The 16,719-nt window shown below is 38.5% G+C and overlaps 1 protein-coding gene and 1 non-coding gene across 2 annotated transcripts in view; one reads left to right on the forward strand and one right to left on the reverse strand.

Moving 5' to 3' along the window:
- The window catches only part of RAB10 (RAB10, member RAS oncogene family), a 66,954-nt gene that overhangs the window by 4,811 nt on the left and 45,424 nt on the right, over positions 1-16,719 (forward strand). The window lies entirely within an intron of this gene.
- TRNAC-ACA (transfer RNA cysteine (anticodon ACA)) lies at positions 6,651-6,723 on the reverse strand. The gene has a single exon. It is a non-coding gene; the product is annotated as a tRNA-Cys (tRNA).

The following is a 16,719-nucleotide window of genomic DNA, read 5'->3' on the forward strand; positions in this document are numbered from 1 at the left end:
TTTCTCCACATCCTCCAACACTTGTTACTGTCTGTTTAGCAGCATTATTCACAATAGCCCAAGGATAGAAACAACTCAAATGTCCATAGACAAATGAATAGATACACAAAATGTAGCATAACATACAATGGAGTATTATTCAGCCTTAAAAAGGAATGAAATTCTGATAGATTTTACAACATGGATAAACTTTGAAAATACTGTGCTAAGTGAAACAAGCCAGAACAAAAGGACAAGTATTACAGGTACCTGGAATAGGTCAGTTCATAGAGAAAGTAGAATAGTGGTTACAGGGACTGGGTAATGGGAAGTTATTTCCTAATGGGTACAACATTTCAGTTAATGGGGAATTACTGCTTGAAGGGTACATAGTTTCAGTTTAGAAGGATGAAAAAGTTGTGGAGATGAATAGTGGTGATGTTTGTACAGCAATGGGAATATATTTAATGACACTGAATTGTATACTTAGAAATGTTTAATATGTACAAAAAGACAAATACTGCATGATTCCAAGTACATGAGATATTTAAAGTTGTCAAATTCCTAGAAACAAAGTAGAATTGTAGAAGGTAGGTTGATAGTCTCCCAGGGACTGGGAGGAGGGGGAAATGGGGATATAATTTTAGTTTTGTGAGATGAAGTAGCTTTGAAATTCTGTTGCAAGTCATTGAGGATATACTTAGCACTACTGCACTATACACTTAAAACTAGTTAGGTTGGTAAATTTTTATTTTATGTGTTTTTTTTTAACTGCAATTTAAAAAGTGGTTAAATGTCAATTTTACGTTCAGTATATTTTACTACCAAAAAAGAAAAACAAACCCAAAACACCTTTGGACAGTTGATGCAGCTCTCTAAAAGAGCATTTACTCTCAGATAGCCCCTTCACTGTTTCATGTGATGGCTACTGTTAACTGGGGGTCATTCTTTCCCATTCTTAGTATTACTGGCTGTAATTTCAGATACTAAAGGCAGGTTTGTCTTTTTGTTTTGTGTCTCCCTATAGAACCCCTTAGAATATTAATATAGGAAAGAACTCTGCAGTGAATTTTAAGAGTCAGAAAACTGAGACTCATGAGGTAAGAAAGTGAAAGTGTCAGTCACCCAGTCATATCTGACTCTTTGCGACCCCATGGACTGTAACCCACTGGGCTCCTCTGTCCATGGAATTCTCCAAAAAGGATACTGGAGTGGGTAGCTATTCCCCTCTCTAGGGGATCTTCCCAACTCAGAGATCGAACCACAGTCTCCTGCATTGCAGGTAGATTCTTTACCATCTGAGCCACCAGAGAAGCCAAAAGATTATATGACTAGTTAGTGGAAAGAGTTTTGACTAAAATCCAGATACAATCCTGTTCGTCACTGTGTTTCTCATCCTGAGAATTTTCATTGTTTTGTTTGAAAAAATTAAGGATAAGGTCATTCTCCTACTCATCAATTTGTATTTGAAAAGTGGAGTTGCAGTAGTTTTGACAGAAGTGGGAAAGTAACAAGTATCAGCACCAAATATCAAGGGGTCTGTTCAGGGCACTTGTCCTTTGCAAACAAAGCATCTGTTCAGTTCAGTTGCTCAGTCGTGTCCAACTCTTTGTGACCCCATGAATCGCAGCACGCCAGGCCTCCCTGTCCATCACCAACTCCCAGGGTCCACCCAAACCGATGTCCATCGAGTCAGTGATGCCATCCAGCCATCTCATTTCTGTCGTCCCCTTCTCCTCCTGCCCCCAATCCCTCCCAGCATCAGAGTCTTTTCCAGTGAGTCAACTCTTCGCATGAGGTGGCCAAAGTATTGGAGTTTCAGCTTTAGCATCATTCCTTCCAAAGAACACCCAGGACTGATCTCCTTTAGAATGGACTGGTTGGATCTCCTTGCAATCCAAGGGACTCTCAAGAGTCTCTAACACCACAGTTCAAAAGCATCAATTCTTCGGTGCTCAGCTTCATAGTCCAACTCTCACATCCATACATGACCACTGGAAAAACCATAGCCTTGACTAGACGGACTTCTGTTGGCAAAGTAATGTCTCTGCTTTTGAATATGCTATCTAGGTTGGTCATAACTTTCCTTCCAAGGAGTAAGCGTCTTTTAATTTCATGGCTGCAATCACCATCTGCAGGGATTTTGGAACCCAAAAAGATAAAGTCTGACACTGTTTCCCCTTCTGTTTCCCAAGAAGTGATGGGACCAGATGCCATGATCTTAGTTTTGTGAATGTTGAGCTTTAAGCCAACTTTTTCACTTTCCTCTTTCACTTTCATCAAGAGGCTTTTTAGTTCCTCTTCACTTTCTGCCATAAGGGTGGTATCATCTGCATATCTGAGGTTATTGATATTTCTTCTGGCAATCTTGATTCCAGCTTGTGCTTCTGAATCCAGTCCAGCGTTTCTCATGATGTATTCTGCATATAAGTTAAATAAGCAGGGTGACAATATACAGCCTTGACGTACTCCTTTAGCATAACCTGAGCTAATAATGTTGTTGTTATTCAGTTACTAAGTTGTGTCCAACTCTTTACGACCCCATGGACTGCAGCCTGCTAGGCTAACGTGTGCTTCACTATCTCCCAGAGTTTGCTCACACTCGTGTCCTTTGAGTTGGTGATGCCATCCAATCATCTCATCCTCTTTCGCCCCCTTCTCCTCTTGCCCTCAATCTTTCCAAAAGATCTTAGAATCTTTTCCAGTGAGTTGGCTCTTTGCATTATGGTGTGTAATGGTAGACACGAATTGGCAAAGGAAATACTGATTGATATTCCTGTTTGGTTTGTAAAAAGTAAAGAATGATAGAAATACTGGCAGTCTGTTTCAATTAGCAGTAGAGAATTGCCCGGTTAGTTCTGTGGTAGCAGTTTAACAGAGAAATAGGGGCCTTTTGAGTGTTGATTTATAAATAAGACTGTTATTTAGCAAAAAATAGAAGTTTGTGTGGATCTAAGAGAATCTTCATGGGAACACTGCTTATGGAGATGGTCCAGTCATGAAGGAAGAGTATAAAAGCTATAGAGAGGGTTGAGAACATTGTGTGAGCCCTGAGACTGTAAAGGTCTTACAAAGGTTTTGCTGCCTTCAAAGAGGTGAATATTGGAGGTTAGTGGGGTAAATTCTTCAATTTGGATTATAAGAAGAGGAATTTAAAATGATGACTAGAATAAAATTTTGGTGAAGAAAACTCATCTGAAGGGAAATTTCAAATGAGAAATAAATTTTTGTTTGAAGATAGTACCATATACTTTAGCAAAAGTGATTACTTGATATTTATCCTTCTTTCCAGAGATGAAAAATCATATTTTTGAGGAAAACAGCAACTGCTGATGGAACACTAAGTTTCCAGCATGACCCAGAAACAGAGCATCCAAGGTTGTAAAACATTAGAAAATGGAAAAAAAACCATTATTCTGGAGACCCAAAAAGTACAACGTATCAAAATCAGAACAGAAAGCAGTGTTGATTTGTTTCTTTCATATCAATGGCAATGCTTATGCAGGACTTTTTAAAATTGATGTTTTTATTAAGGCAATTGTAGATTCACATGCAGTTGTGAAAAATAATACAGAAGGATCCCTTGTGCACTTTGCCCAGTTTCTCCTAATGGTAACATTTTGTGAAACTATAGTATCACAACCAGGATATTGTCGTCTGGCACAGCACACCAGTCTTATTCAGATTTCTCTAGTTTTACTTGTACTCATTTGTTTGTGTATATTAAATTCTCTGCAATTTTGTGATTTTTGTAGGTTCATTTTGCCACCACCACAGTCAAGATACTGAACAGTTCCAAAGGACAAGGATCCTTTGTGTTCTTTTTTAACTATACCCTGTCCCCCCCCCCCCAAATTTGTTCTCCATTTATAAAATTTTGTCATTCACAAATATAAAATAAATGGTATCAAGAGGTTGTAACTTTTTGGGATTTGCTTTTATTCAGTTGGCTTAATTCCTTGGTGATTCATCCAAGTTGTGTGCACCAGTAGTTCCTTTTACTGCTGATAGTATTTCATGGCATGCATTCCCTACAGTTTGTTTAACCACTCACCCATTGAGAAACACATGAGTTGATTCTGATTTTTGCCTGTTGTAAATAAAACTGATATGAATTTTTGTGTAGATGTTTTTGTATGATTATAAATGTTCATTTCTCGGGGATAGATGCCCAAGTGTGCAGTTACTGGGTCAGGATGGTAACTGCATGTTTAGTTTCATAAGGATATGACTCTTCCTAGAGTGACCGTACTACTTTATATTCTCACAGTAGTTTGTGAGTGATCTAGTTTCTCTGTATCTTCACAAGTATTTGGTGGTGGTGCTCTTTTGTATTTTAGCTATTCTGGTAAGTGTATAGTAGTAATCTCATCGTGGTTTTAATTTGCATTTCCCTGATGGCCAGAGCTGTTAAAAACTGTTCTGTGTCCTCATCTGCCATCTGTATATTCTCTGCTGAGTTATCTGATTATGTCAGTTGCCTGTTTCTTGATTGGATTGGTTCCTTTTTTTTGTTTGTTTGTTTTTTCCTGTTTTGAAAGTTCTTTATACATTTTAAGTACTAGTCCATTGTTGAACATGTGGTTTGCAAATATTTTCTTCCAGTCTCTATAGTTTGTTTTCTTACTTCTTCATGTGGCCTTTTTTTGGGGGGGGAGGGGGTGGATTATATTTATTCACTTATTTTGCTGCATCAGGCCTTAGTTGTGGTATATGGGCTTCTCCCTACTTCTCAACTACTAATACATGGTTAGTAGTTGTGGCACATGGGGTTAAGGGTTAAATGCCCTGCGACATGTGGGGTCTTAGTTCCCTCACCATGGATCAAACCCATGTCCCCTGTGTTGGAAGGCAGATTCTTAACCACTGGACCACCAGGGAAGTCCCCACATGGGCTTTCACACAGCAAAAATTTTAAATTTAGATGAATTTATTAATTTTTCTTTTCACAGGTCATGTTTTGGTGTCTAAGAACTCTGTCTAGTTCTAGACACTGAAGATCTTTTCCCATTTTTGTTTGGTAAAAGTTTTGTTTTATATGTGAGCCTATAATATATTTTGAGTTAGTTTTTGTATTATGGTATGAAGTTTAGGTTCAGATTCTTTTATCTTGCTTAAGATGGTATCTAGTTGCTCCAGTACCATTATTGAATGTGCAGGCTTTTTTTAAAGTAGTCAGTCAGTTGATGCAGGTGTTCTGAAGGCTTCAGAGATAACCCTGGATGATGCTGTGGGATTGAAAGTTGATTTAGTGATTGACTCTGACTCTTATTTGCAATAATTTATTCTTTGCTTTCTGAAAGGTTTAAAAATTAAAATTAATTTTTGTCAGTGATATGTGCACATATTTGAAGTTAAACTGCTAAAAGATTTATAGAAGTAACAAAATTAAACAGTCTCCTTTCTCATCCCCTCTCTAGTCCTATTCTTTAGAGGTATCGTCTACCTTTTCTGTTAAATATTGATATTTTTCAAAAGATAATATTACTGTTTTCAAAAGATATGCTATATCAACATCTTTTGAATTACTAATTTAATATTAAATGAAACATTTAACCTTTTATAATCTTATCCCACTCTTTATCCCAATGTTTTTGTTAAATTGATACCCCGTGGGTACATTAATGTGCCCATGGGAATATTTCCTTTAAAACCAAATAGTCTGTTACAACTCTGTTTCCTTTTCTCTGACATTAAAAATTCTCTTTATTTGATTAATTTCCTTTACCCATTATCAAGTCTTCCTACATCTTCCAACAACCTCTCAAAATGAATTTCTGCACAGACAGACCATTAGAGATTATTGATACATGTTTTTTTCCTGGATACCTCTCTTTCTTCTACATCTTTATCCTTCCTGCTTCAGTTCCCTTAGCATCACTCATGTGAGAGACTGCTGTTTTATTGCTTTGGGTCATAGGTCGCTAAGCGGAGAAGGCGATGGCACCCCACTCTAGTACTCTTGCCTGGAAAATCCCATGGACGGAGGAGCCTAGTAGGCTGCAGTCCACGGGGTCGCAAAGAGTCAGACGCGACTGAGCGACTTCCCTTTCATTTTTCATTTTCATGCATTGGAGAAGGAAATGGCAACCCACTCCAGTGTTCTTGCCTGGAGAATCCCAGGGATGGGGGAGCCTGGTGGGCTGCCGTCTGTGGGGGTCGCACAGAGTCGGACACGACTGAAGTGACTTAGCAGCAGCAGCAGCTTCTTACAAAAAGGGTGTATGGCAAAGGAAATTTTTTGAGACTTCCCATGTTTGTTTGTATTTACTTAACTGTGTTGGGTCTTAACAACATGAGGGATCTTTGTTTTGTCATGCAGGATCTTTCTTTGACCACAAAGAAAGCATGGACTCTCCAGTTGTGGCTTGGGGACTCAGTAGTTGTGGCGCACAGGCCTAGTTGCTCCACAGCATATGGGATCTTACTTCCCTGACCAGAGATTGAATCTGTGTCCCTTGCATTGCAATGCAGATTCTTAACCAATGGACCACAAGGGAAGTCTTGAGAATTCCTGTATTTGTTGTTTAGTCGCTAGTGAGTGAGTGAAGTCATTCAGTTATGTCTGACTCTTTGCGACCCCATGGACTGTAGCCTAGCAGGCTCCTCTGTCCGTGGGATTTTCCAGGCAAGAATACTGGAGTGGGTTGCCATTTCCTTCTCCAGGAGATCTTCCTGACCCGGGGATTGAACCCGGGTCTCCTGCATTGTAGGCAGACGCTTTACCATCTGAGCCACCAGGGAAGTCCCTGTTTAGTCGCTAAGTTGTGTCTGATTGTTTCCAACCCCATGGACTGCAGCATGACAGGAGTTTGCTCACCTCACGTCCATTGAATCAGTGATCCTGTCCAACCATCTCATTTTCTGCCGCCCTCAATCTTTCCCAGCATCAGGGTCTTTTCCTATGAGTTGGCTCTTCGCATCAGGTGGCCAAAGGATTGAAGCTTCAGCATAAGTTCTTCCAATGAACGTTCAGGATTGATTTCCTTAGAATTGACTGGCTTGATCTTCTTGCAGTCCAAGAGACTCTGAAGAGTCTTCTCCAGCACCACAATTCAAAAGCATCAATTCTTTGGTGCTCAGCCTTATTCATGGTCCAACTCTCATATCTCTACATGACTACTGGAAAAACCATAACTTTGACTATACAAACCTTTGTCAGCAAAGTGATGTCTCTGCTTTTTTAATATGATGTCTAGGTTTGTCATAGCTTTCCTTCCAAGGAGCAAGGGTCTTTGGATAATCATGGCTGCAGTCACTGTCCACAGTGATTTTGGAGCCCAAGAAAATAAAATCTGTCACTGTTTTCCACTTTTTTCCTTTCTGCTTGCCATGAAGTGATGAGACCGGATGCCATGATCTTAGGTTTCTTTTGAATGTTGAGTTTTAAAGCCAGCTTTTTCACTCTCTTCTTTCACCTTCATCAAAAGGCTGTTTAGTTCCTCTTCACTTTCTGCCATTAGAGTGGTATCATCTACATGTCTGAGGTTGTTGATATTTTTCCCAGCAATATTGATGCCAGCTTGTGATTCACCCAGCCTGGCATTTGGCATGATGTATTCTGCACATAAGTTAAATAAGCAGGGTGGCAGTATACAGCCTTGACATACTCCTTTCCCGGTTTTGAACCAGTCTGTTCCATGTATGGTTCTAACTGTTACTTCTTGACCTGTATACAGGTTTCTCAGAAGACAGGTACTGGTATTCCTGTCTTTTGAAGAATTTTCCACTGTTTGTTATTATCCACAAAATCAACGGCTTTAATGAAGTCAGTGAAGCAGAAGTAGATGTTTTTTGGAATTTCCTTGCTTTCTCTGTGATCCAAAGAACGTTGACAATTTGATCTCAGATACTTCTGCCTTTTCTAATCCCAGTTTGTACATCTGGAAGTTCTCAGAGGTTCATGTACTGCTGAAGTCTAGCTTGAAGGATTTTGAGCATTACCTTACTAGTGTATGAAATGACTGCAGTCGTATGGTAGATTGAACATTCTTTGGCATTGTCCTTTGGGATTGGAAAGAAAACTGGCCTTTTTCAGTCCGGTGGCCACTGCAAATTTTCCAAATTTTCGGACGTATTGAATGCAGTGCTTTCACAGCATCATCTTTTAGGATTTGGAATAGCTCAGCTGGAGTTCCATCACCTTCACTAGCTTTGTTTATAGTAATGCTTCCTAAGGCCCACTTGACTTCACACTCCAGGATGTCTGGCTCTAGGTAAGTGACGATACCATCGTGGTTATCCAGGTCACTTAAGACCTTTTTTGTATAGTTCTTCTGTGTATTATTCCTACCTTTTCTTAATCTCTTCTGCTTCTGTTAGGTCCTTACTGTTTATGTTCTTTATCATGCCCATCCTTGCATGAAATGTTCCTTTGGTATTTTAATTTTCTTGAAGAGATTGCTAGTCTTTTGCATTCTGTTGTTTTTCTCTTTGCAATGTTCTTTTAAGATGGCTTTCTTGTCTCTTCTTGCTATTGTCTGGAACTCTCCATTCAACTTGATTTGTCTTTACCTTTCTCCCTTGCCTTTCGCTTCTCTTCTCTTTTCAGTTCAGATCAGTTGCTCAGTCGTGTCCGACTCTTTGTGACCCCATGAATTGCAGCACGCCAGGCCTCCCTGTCCATCACCAACTCCCGGAGTTCACTCAAACTCACGTCTGTCGAGTCGGTGATGCCATCCAACCATTTCATCCTCTGTCGTCCCCTTCTCCTGCCCCCAAACCCTCCCAGCATCAGAGTCTTTTCCAGTGAATCAGCTCTTCACATGAGGTGGCCAAAGTACTGGAGTTTCAGCTTCAACATCAGTCCTTCCCAAAGAACACCTAGGACTGATCTCCTTTAGAATGGACTGGTTGGATTTCCTTGCAGTCCAAGGGACTCTCAAGAGTCTTCTCCAACACCACGGTTCAAAAGCATCAGTTCTTCTGCTAGCTGTTTGTAAAGCCACCTACGACAACCACCCATGTTTAACAATGCCTAAATTCTTTGTCTGAATGAAAAGATTGACAGGGCCTAGGATTCTGGTTTGAAAATAATTTTCCCTTAGAATACTGAAAATTTGTCTTTTAGTTCCTTTCTGATGTTGCTGGCAAGTCCAATACCATTCTGATTTTTTACCCATTATTTCTGGCCTGGTTTATCTCTGCAGATTTTTAGGTTTTTCAGTGTTTTGAATTCTTGGTAACAGATGATATATCTCAGTGGGTAGGTCTTTTGTTTTTTCAGATAAATCCATCCTTAATATTTGGTGGGTCTTTCCAGGTCCTTAACTTCAAGTTTTCTTGCTTTTTTCCCTCCTATGATTTTGTTCCTTTTTATTTTCTGTTTTTGGATGTTGGACTCCTGGATGATCATATAATTTTCTATTTTCTAGCTTGCTAATTCATTCTTCCTGGGAGATTTCTTTGAGTTTATCTTTTAACTTCTCTATTTGAAGACTTTATTTCACCTGTAATATATTTAAATTTCTAGTGCTTCTTCTTGTTTATTCTTTAAAATTTTTTTTTAAGTATTCTGTTTTTGTTTTATAAATACAGTAACTTTTTTGGAAGATAGTTTATTCTACATTTTATTTTTTGACTCTTTTCTTTCAGGTTTTCCATGCCTACCCTCTGCCCCCTCCCCCGATGTTTGTTTTATTCTATATTTTATTTTATAGGCCTTTTGCTAATGATTGGTGTTTCAGGGTGTACATTTATAATTGAGAATGGGTCATTGAATCAGCTATGCTTCAATACAGTTTTTTTTTTTTTTTTTGTAATGCAAAAAAAGAAGTGGTTGAAAGATGTTTATGAGCTTTGTGAACATGGGTGGGGCTTTTTAATCTCCCTGGTTTTAGTTTCATCTCCACACTCCAGTGGGCTTCTTGTTTTTAAATTCAGAGTATGTCAGTTTCAGATTTTCTAGAGAATAAACCTTTAGACTCGTGCTGTAAGTGGAGTGGTAATATCTGGTTATGTGAAATGGAGGCTGTCTTTATAAACCTTTAATCAAGCCCTCACTTTCTGTTGGGTTTTCCTGGTGGCTCAGCTGGTAAAGAATCCGCCTGCAATGTGGGATACCTGGGTTTGATTCCTGGGTTGGGAAAATCCCCTGGAGAAGGGAACAGCTACCCACTGCAGTATTCTGGCCTGGAGAATTCTGTGCATTGTATAGTCCATGGGGTCGCAAAGAGTCAGACACAACTGAGTGACTTTCACTTTCACTTTCTGTCTGGTATCTGATACCTCCTATATTGAGACATGAGTTGTCTTGCTCCTCATTGGTATCTGCTTCAGTGGGTTCTAAGGTCGTAAACTTCTTCATCTGTTGTGGTTAGTTACAATGTCTATTATTGAAATCAAGGTAAGCTATTTATATTTTTTTCCCTTAATGTTTTGGTGTGACTTTGGAGAGAAGGGATGAGAAAAATCTTTCTCCTGTAGTTTAACTGGAATTTGAAGTAATTTTTGACTCCAAATGATTTTCAACTCCACTTTTTAATGAATAACATCCAGTAAAATTAGGGATGAATGATAACTTTGGTACTGTTTTTATAAATATCCAGTTTGTTGCCAAAATACAGATATTTTTGTTATTTAAAATAGTTAGATAAATGTAGTAGGGAATCAGCATTCACAATAGCTAAAAGAGCTTTTGGGACTTCTGGTGGTCCAGTGGCTGAGACTCCGCACTCCTACTGCAGGAGGCCCAGGTTCAATTCCTGGTCAGGGAACTAGATCCCATGTGCCACAGCTTAGAGTTCACATGCCTCAGCTGAGACCCAGTGCAGCTAAATAAATTTAAAAGAAAAGGAAAGAAGTTTGATTTAGATGTATAATATATTCTTTTTTTTTAGACATATAATCTTGGTTGATTTACTTGAGGGGAAGGAGTATTTTTTGCTTTTGGAACAGAATATTACTGTAGTCTTCAATTTCAGTCTTTTTCTGTTGACGTATATACTGTTTTATAAAATACTAACAAGTGATTCAGCAAACTCATAATCTGCCAGAGGATTGCAGTGTGTCCTATATACTGTAGCACTTGGCTTTGAATGATAAGATATCTCCCTCTTGATTTTTAGCTGGTTTGAAACCTACTGGTAAAGTATGAGTATTTTACCTCTTTATATATTCTTAGTCTTACTAACATGCCTTTGACTTCCTTAAATTAGACATTAATGGATATGTGTGAATTTTAAAAAATCCAGTAGTGTGTGTCTGCATATTTTTGTATGTGGGGATATATACTCAAGATAATAAATGGACTAGAGTGCTATGGAAGAAGTGAAGTCATTCAGTTGTGTCTGACTCTGCGACCCCATGGACTGTAACCTGCCAGGCTCCTGTGTTGATGGGATTTTCCAGGCAAAAATACTGGAGGGGGTTGCCATTTCCTTCTCCAAGAGTGCTATGAAAGGTAAATGTAAATCAAAATGATTGTTCAAATGTCAGCTCTTTACTTAAGTAAGAGTTCCAAAAACTTCATTCTTTTGGAAAATGTCAGACCTACAGAAAAGATATTTACTCTAATGAATCCCCTTTCGTCTTTCCTTTACATTCACCAATTGCCAATATTTTACAGCATTTGCTTTTATGTCTCTTTAGAGTTTATTTTGTATATGATGTGGTGTCTGATTCAAAGTAGATTGAAGATCTGTATGTCAAGGGGAACACAGTCACTTTTCAAAAATAAAGTAGAAAATTAAATTACAAGCCTTTGCGATTACTGTTGAGGTTTTACAGTGTGTCAGTCACCATGGATTCAGTGGTGAGTAGCACAGACTTGGTGCCTGTCCTTGTGGAGTTTCAGCTATAGTGGGGAATTGTGAAAAGTGCACCAATATAACACTACTTGCTGCTCTTCTAAGACATTTTATATTTGTGGGAAATACAAGCTTTATGCCCTTTAAGACATCTCATTTTTTTGTTTTGTTGTCTTATCTTACAAAGTTATGTTTGCTATACCTCAAGAAAGAAAGAATTTTTTCCTAAGATGTAGAATTTTAAACAGTCAGCTAGTAACACTTACATGTATCTAGAGACTAAGCTTTCATCAACTCTGAATATAATCCAGACCCAAAACATATAGTATACTTAGAAATCCCCTAAATTAAAGCCACACACAGTACTTGGTGTTTTCTTAGCGCCTTACTGACTTTGATTTTTAACTCTATTTTAGACTCAGAAGAAGCAGCAGACTTTTGCTGTTATGTAGGTAACATGCCCAGCCAGCAGTAATGAGACCAGCTAGACATTTTAGGCAGGAAACCTGAAAACTCTAACAAAGATTAAAGATTGTATTACTGTACAGTAGTTACAGATTTTTTAAATTTTATGTATTTCTTTATTTGGCTGCTCCAGGTCTTAGTTGCAGCACCTGGAATCTTTAGTTGTGGCATGTGAACTCTTAGTTGTAGCTTTTGGGATCTAGTTCCCTGGAAGATTCCCCTGGAGAAGGAAATGGTAACCCATTCCAATATTCTTGCCTGGAGAATCCCATGGACAGAGAAGCCTGGTTAGGCTACAGTCCACGGGGTGGCAAAGAGTCGGACACGACTGAGCGACTTCACTTTCACTTTCCCTGACCAAGGATCCAACACGGGCCCCCTGCCTTGGAATTGAGGAGTCTTAGCTGTTGGGCAATCAGGGAAGTCCCTACAGTTTCAGATTTGTGAATTGATGATTATGGCCAATGAGAAGATGTTCTTTTATTTTTTGGGCAACCCACAAGGCTTGCTGGATCTTCTGGATCTTGGTTGCCTGACCAGGGATTGAACCTGGGCCTCAGCAGTGAAAACTCCAAGTCCTACCCACCATTGAACTGCTAGGGAATTCCCAAGAAGAAGTTCTTTTATTTCCAGTAGTCTTTGTCAAGGTAGAAACTTTGATATATTTTGGAGACATTAAAAAAAATGAGCTTTTGTGCCTTATGTATGCCTAATCAAAGTTTAACTTTTGTGAAATAATTTTTGTACAAGATAATAGATGAATGATTTATTATAATATCATGAAATTCTTTCTTGTATTAAATTTTAAAAAAATTGGGATGCATTGATGGAAAAGTGAAGCCTGAGGGCGAATATAATCCAAACAAAATTATGAGTGGATGAGGTAAATTTGAGATTTATTCACTAACTCTCAAGTATTGGGATTGTTGAAGGGTTATCTTTTAAAATGTGAGTGAACTAGTTGGGATAAATATAAGGATTTTTTTTTCATATTGAATGAAACATTTACAGAAATAATTTCTCTGTTTTACATGGATTCAAGAAGGGTCTGCACAGATGTGTGAATGTCAGGACCATAAAGAGCATCTTAATGAAACTAGCTTATAGCTAACATCTATGATGGACTTTCAGGAAGTCAGCCATGCTCTAAATATGACTCCCTTGATAATAGTGGGCTTTTTGGATAACTCAGACAGGGTTTAGCAGTTTATCTGTACAGTAAGATATTATAATTAAAATATTATATAACAGGTACAAGCAACATGTGTACTGTTTCCTTCTATATGTGACTAATGGTTAATGTGTGCTTAAGGGAATAAAAATAATTTCAGTGTTAACCTGATAGTTCAATATAACTATAAATATGTATTTATAATTTATAAACTATAAATTCAGTATAACAATTTCTATACTATAATAACATGACTTCCACCTCTAATTTTTCTTCAATTTCTTTTCTGAAAAATTTTCTTTATTAAGATGTCTATATGTAGGTGCCACAAATTATAGGACTTTTTTTTTTAAACACAAGTAATTTGAAATTTCTTTAGACCGCTACACATATTTTCTTGAGCTGACTTTCACTTTTTTCTCGGTTATGCTTTTTTAGCAGGCACTGTTTAAGTCATTGGTGAGGAATGTTCTCACTCTTTGCTGTAAGTTGTGGTCTTCCTATTAAATGATGATTTCCAACTCCAGCAGTGATTTAGTTAAGCACAGTTTACCGTTTCAGAACTTTCCTCAGTCTCAGGTAATATTCTCATCTTTGGCATTCAGTCTTGCTTGGAAACTTTAGCTCCATAAAACTATTTCTGCTGAATGGATGTTTCTTTGAACATTTTGCCTTTTTCCTGATCTTCTATTGAATTTTAGCAAATTTACTGAGTTCAAAATTGTTTCAGTCGAGTGAGAATTTTTTAGGGAACTGTGTTTTCAAATACAGTTTGCATGTGCTATAAGGTGAAATTCGTTGGTTGATGGAAATGAGTGGCTAGAAACAAGTGGAGGTCTTGAAACATTAATTTTAAGGAAAACATTACAGCTGACTTAATTTCAAGAGTAAATGATTTAAAATATTTGTTAATTTTTTCTTCTTTCAGGAAGATGTGTTTACACATCTTCCTGAAAGCAATGGTGTCAATATGTTTCCCTGGTATTGCATGATATATGCAGTACAGTTGTGCATATGTTGTTTTGTAAATTTTGAAATGCACCATGGAGTACTATTACAGCATGGCTTATCCTCCTTGCTATTTGTCGATTACGTTTTCTCACATAACTGCCATGATCTGTTTTCAGTGGATGATTTTTAAAAGGCCATGCATGCACACAGCATGTTGGAAAAATGCCAGTAGTAGACTTGCTTGCTGCAGGGTTGCCACAAACTCTTCAATCTGTAAAAATTAACAGTGTCTTTGAAGCACAGTAAAGTGAATTGCAATAAAACGAGGTATGCCTGTATGTTATTTCAGTTCATTCTCATAGTAATCCTCTGAGGAAATTTGTATATCCCCATTTTGCTAATCAGAAAATTGAGGATTAGAAACATTAGGTAATTGAGCCAAGAAGGTCATACAGCTAGCTAGTAAGTGGTGAAACCAGAATTATTAATCCAGGGCCCTCAGATTCAAGCCCATATTCTTTCCAGTACAATATATTAGAGAACCTGGAAATACAGACTTTTAAAAGAGTAAAATCATTTAAAATCTCTTTTTCAAGAGTAATTTCTTTGAATACATAATTTTGTGGTAGTTATAAACAGACTGGGCTTCCTTGATGGCTCAGATGGTAAAGAATCTGTGTGCAGTGCAGGAGACCCAGGTTCTCTGGGTCTGGAAAGTCTCCTGTAGAAGGGAATGGCTGCCCATTTCAGTATTCTTGCTGGAGAATTATAGTCCCGTGGAGTTGAAAAGAGTCCAACATGACTGAGCAACTTAACACTTCACTTTCAGAGCTTTCATTCACTTACAGACTAGATATAATTTTATAGATAAAGAATTTGATTTGCCCACTCAGCTGCAGGTTTTTCCTGCATGTATCCCTTCTGTTGATAATTGTAAGTATCCATTGATCTTCCCACCATCAAACATCATACCCCTTTATTTGTAAAATTTAAAAAACTTTTTGCCTGTGCAAGGTCTTTGTTGTGGACTTTCTCTAGTTGCTGTGTGTGTGAGGGTCTTCTCTTATTGTGGAGCATGCGGGCTCGCTAGTTGCAGGGTTCGGGCTTAGTTGCCTTGTGGCATGTGGAGTCGTAGTTCCCAAACCGGGGGTTGAACCCAAGTCCCTGGGTCTGGAACATTGCCTGGAGTAGGAAATGGCAACCTGCTCGTGTTCTTGCCTGGAAGATTCCATGGACAGAGGAGCTTGACAGGCCACAGCCCATAGGGTCGCAAAGAGTCAGACGTGACTGAGCCACTAAGCACATAAGAATGTATAACATAGAAAGGATAAGTACTGTGATGTCCCTCTTCTTTGGAGTCCATTCTTTGCTCCTCACCCTCAATGTAATTTTGATGGCAATACTGTTTTTCAATACATTTGTGTATTAGGAAGTGACAGCTTCTTGCTTTCCCGTGCCACCACCCCTTGCCATCCCCTGCAAACCCAGCTGACTTTAAACAAGAGCAAAATGTTTGAGGATGTGTCACTTCTAGGGTTAGTTTATTAAATGCTCAGCAACCAGAACCTTTTGATGAGGGTGAAAGAGGAGGGGGAAACAGCTGCTTTAAAACTCAGCATTCAAGAAATTAAGATCATGGCATCCGGTCCCATCACTTCATGGCAAATAGATGGGGAAAAAGTGGAAGCAGTGACAGGTTTTATTTTCTTGGGCTCCAAAATCACTGCGGACTGTGACTGCAGCCATGATACTAAAAGACGCTTGCTCCTTGGAAGGAAAGCTAGGACAAACCTAGACAACATATTAAAAAGCAGAGACATCACTTTGCTGACAAAGGTCTGTATCACTCTAATGGCAGAAAGTGAAGAGGAACTAAATAGCCTTTTGATGAAGGTGAAAGAAGAGGGTGAAAAAGCTGGCTTTAAAACTCAACATTCAAAAAAAACCTAAGATCATGGCATCCGGTCTCATCATTTCATGGCAAGCAGAAAGGAAAAAAGTGGAAAACAGTGACAGATTTTATTTTCTTGGGCTCCAAAATCACTATGGACAGTGACTGTAGCCATGATTATCAAAAGACCCTTGCTCCTTGGAAGGAAAGCTATGACAAACCTAGACATCATATTAAAAAGCAGAGACATCACTTTGCTGACGAAGGTCTGTATAGTCAAAGCTGTGGTTTTTCCAGTAGTCCTGTACAGATGTGAGAGTTGGACCCTAAAGAAGGCTGAGTGCTGAAGAATTAGATGCTTTCAAACCGTGGTGTTGGAGAAGCCTCTTGAAGAGTCCTACTGCAAGGAGATCAAACCAGTCAATCCTAAAGGAAATCAACCCTGAATATTCGTTGTAAGGACTGATGCTGAAGCACCAATCCTTTGGCCACCTGATGTGAAGAGCTGACTCACT

Source organism: Bos mutus, chromosome 11 (genome assembly GCF_027580195.1).
Source record: "Bos mutus isolate GX-2022 chromosome 11, NWIPB_WYAK_1.1, whole genome shotgun sequence".
Lineage (NCBI taxonomy): Eukaryota > Metazoa > Chordata > Mammalia > Artiodactyla > Bovidae > Bos > Bos mutus.